Genomic DNA, 4,329 nt, shown 5'->3' on the forward strand with positions numbered 1-4,329 from the left:
CAAATCCCTCACTATCCTGAGGATACAAGGGAATGGTTAAAAGGAAAACTTTTGACCTAACATTAATAAATGATAGATAGCATCAAGGAATAACTACAGGGGAAGGTAAGCCAAGTTGTGTGGCTCCAATAAGTTTCACACAATCATTAACAGCTCAGAGATCTGGTCAGAGCCTCCATTTTCCAGATTTTTTCTTTACAACAAAAATTGGAGTATTCCATGGGGAAGTGGAAGCAACAATATTTCCTGTCTCTAATTGTTCCTTTACAAGTTGATGTGCAGCCTGTAATTTCTTAATAGATAAGGGCCATTGGCCCACCCATACTGAGTCATCAATTTTCAAGATAATAGGAATAGGAACACACAGCAATAGCCCCTAAAGAAAATTGCCCAACTCAGAGCGTTCTCTGGCTCTTTTGATAATTAAAGTTTTGGATGCAAAAGAAAGAGGGTCATGTTGGAGGAATTCACCAAGTCCATTTCCTTGTACATAAACTTGGTTGGTTAGCATATTTTTAACAGACTGACTAGTAAGGACCACTCCTATGGCCTTAAAAGCACATCTCTTCCTCAAAGGTTAACAGGGTTATGATTTAACACAAAAGGTTGAAAAAGACCTGTATGTCCTTTATCATCTGACAATTTAAGTAGCTTAGTACTATATTCTGGAGTCACAGCAGTACCCATTCCTCTGGTAAAGGCTATCAAATCATCCATACAGATTTTGTTGGCTCTTAGGCTATGCTTGCTATGGCCATTTCCCATTGACCTGCTCTGGAGGTCAGGTGTGAGAGGCTCAGATTGCCAATACTTCCAATTAAGACACTAAACTGATGTCTTTTATTACTATATCCCAAGCAATGTCAATAGTACCTTTTGCTAGGATTAGGAATTACATATTTCTAATCACACTTCATACACACATTTGTGTGGCCACTTCATACATACAGATCATACATACATACAAGATGGCATTTGTGCTAATGAGATTCAGTAATTCTTTGTTTCAATTGTTCAGATTTCTGCTTCCAATGTATCTCCTTCATTAGTTATACCAGAACTATCATCTCCTAGTTGAAATCCCTCTTGTTCTGATAGATTTCCCAGATTCTAAATCTTGTACTTCCTTAAAAGTCCTATTCATCTCTGCCAATTTTACATTTACTTTATGGCAATGAATTCTTTAGCTGTCTTATATTAGTTCCAGTGCCTTGTCTTTTCTGTAGGGTCACTAATTGCACACTGAGAATTTCCTTAGAGTTACTGGCACCCATCCTTCAATGTACCCTTATTTACTTACGTTGCTGGCCAGCCTGTGAGGGCTATCTTTTAGGTGATCCTTTCTTACTGATCTTGGTGGGATCTTCACTTTTAGTGCCCGTGCTATTCCATGTCGGGCAGAGTCCTAGAGATTGAAAGAAAGAGATAAGACAGCACACCATTCGTTCAATAGCAATGTCGGAATGCTGAATGTCGAATGCCATGTATTGAGGGGACGAACTGACTTAAAAATTGACTTAGAGCACTGTGGAAAATAACAGGATTTTTATGCTTAGCTCTTCCCTCCAGGTGTGTTTTGTCACAAGGTGTGTGTTATCAAAACGGGAAGAGTACCAATAAGAGCTTTGAGTCAAGGAGTTCCAGCCAACAGCTTCAGGCTTACTCAAGTTGCCTCAGGGGTCCATGCTGGGCCCTACACATAGATACCTTAGCCTCCTACATAAATGTGGAGACAGCCCTGAAAAACTGAAAAAACTGTGGCTGTGAAAACACAGGTAACACTTATTGGAAACCCTCCTCCAGTTGGGACTACAACACAGTCAATGCTGGATACCCTCATACCACCTATTCCTACATTAGTAAATATTATGTATCAATTTACACTGTCCAGGTCTGTGAGGAATGCCTTACATCCTCTCCCACAAAAGGCTGGTGTAATACTCTTAAAATTACCTTTACCACTCCTGGCTATTGTGCCCAAAATTGGTACAGGGATACACCTGGGGATTTTACCTTTATAAAGAGGGATATGATGGGGGAATTACCTTCTCAATTAAGCCCCACAAAGAAACCACATTTACACCCCCACTGTTGCTATTGGTCCCAATGTTACTTGGGGGAGAACACCTGCCACCATCATCCATACTCCCTCCCTCAAAAGGCTCACATCAAAAATCAGTAGCACCAGACCACCTAATCTTACTCCTCCACAGGACTACAACCCAGGTCCCCACATGGACAAATCCCAGGACGTCGTTGTAACCAGACATTCTTTGTACTAACTTCCACTACTCCCAAGCTAGTTGAAGGGAACCCATTACAGGAGTTACTATAACTGTCCTCTTAGGACCACAAGTGGTAGACACAGGCACTGGGACAGACTCCCTTATTATAGTTCAATCTATCTATTCAGAGCAAAGTGCTACCATAGACAAAGATGTTGAGGACCTTCAGAATCAGATCAGCTACCTATTGGAATCCCTTCACTCCCTGATTGATATAGTCCTTTAAAAAAGATGAGGACTCCACTTACGTTTTTGCATCAGGGAGGATTTTGTGTTGCACTTAAGGAAGAATGTTGCTTTTATGGCAGGAATCTTGGTATCAAAATTGGTTCTCTACATCTCTTTGGTTGAGTACTTTACTCCCTTCCCTGCTTGGGCCTCTTATAGGACTCCTGCTTTTTGTCTCCTTTGGCCCATGGGCCTTTCATAAATTAATATCCTTTATCAAATATCAAGTAGAGTCTGCCACACAGCCTATACAGGTTGACTAACATAAACTGGCCTCAGAAGAGAATGACACAAATCTCACTAAAGACAATAGTTTTGGGGTGTTCCCCCTGAAACAGAACCATACCTATACCCCTTCAGCCAGCTTCAGAGGTGCAGACATGGATGGTACTGCAGGAAGGCCACACCTTCTAAGGAACATGCCTGTGTGCATCGAGGTTTATGTTTCATACACTTGCTCCCCTCCCCCGAAGGAATATCAGACAGTCCCGCTCTTGAGGCAGCCCTAAGAATTTGATAACAGGGATTCTGGTAAAAGGTCCCTATTGCTTGTATAGGCCAATAAGGGGGTCATGTCACCGTCCTGCTCTGATGTAAAATTTTGGCTGCATACAAATAACAAAGGGGGAGTCTGTTGGAAACTGAGGCTGGATCTAGATCTATGCTCAGTTATGGAACTAACCTTGGCTAAACTCTGCCTTTCTCTTGGCTGTATATTTACAGCCTTCAGTTATTCCACAAAGGTTTTATGATTCCGTATCTAGCCCTAATTCACAAAATTAGCCTAGCATATAACAACTAGCCCTATCACCATAGTAACATTTCTTGTTCTCATATTTCCTGATCTTTCCACCCATGTCAACATCTATTCTTTGTGGATTTTTTTATATTATGCTTACAAGAATATCTGTTCCTCAACTATTGTTCTTATCACTACTTCCCTCTTACCTATGTCTTTGCTCTGCTGACTATATAAGCTCTGGGTGCAAAAATAAAGTTTGGCACTTGCTCAGAATTCAGTATGGTGGTCAATTCCCCCAAAACTCTTGACCCCTAACCCATCCTTGGATTATTGAGTTCCAGCTTGTAGTTTCTGGGGTCAAGACAGATCTGGGAAACCCTGTGTGGTCCATTTTTCCTAACCACTAACTATAGTTTGTGTAACGCAGCTATAAATTTACATTTGGTCCAAAGGATAAGAATCTCACCTTCATTTCAGGCACTTGTGCTCTGGTTCCCTATTTAGTTGTAACAAATGCTATGAATTTTGCAATAAGTTTGATTTGTTCTTAGCACATCTGCCACCTGGTAACCTGCTGAACATATGAACTAACTGCTGTCGTGGGCCATGTACCCCAGATGGTAGCTATGCCAGAGACATCTACAGAGGATGAATCTGTGCATCAGAGAGGAAAGGAGATTTCAGGATCATGGCTGCTAGTGCTGCCTCTGCCACTGAGCAAAGGATTCTAGCAAAGCAATCTCCCAATCTATAAATACTGCAAGCACACTTGATCAACTATCAGCTGATTTGGCGGATGCCTTAGCCACTCAAAACACACTTGATAATCTAGTACAAATGGGCATTTTTAAACTAAATCTATAAAGTAGCCTCCTATATGAACACTTGGTTTTTTTTTTGTGAGCGGCTCACATGGCTTCTTGCCCTTTCACACATCTGTGCTAATTCATCAGCTGTAGTTATTTTTTGTCCAGGGATCCTGAAGTGATCAATTTTTAAATTATACACATGCTTTAGCCATGCAGATCATTAACATCAATGAAACCTGAGTACCACCTGCCAGTGCAGAAGACC

The sequence above is a fragment of the Phodopus roborovskii genome, unplaced genomic scaffold, assembly GCF_943737965.1.
Source record: "Phodopus roborovskii unplaced genomic scaffold, PHOROB, whole genome shotgun sequence".
NCBI classification, from domain to species: Eukaryota; Metazoa; Chordata; class Mammalia; order Rodentia; family Cricetidae; genus Phodopus; species Phodopus roborovskii.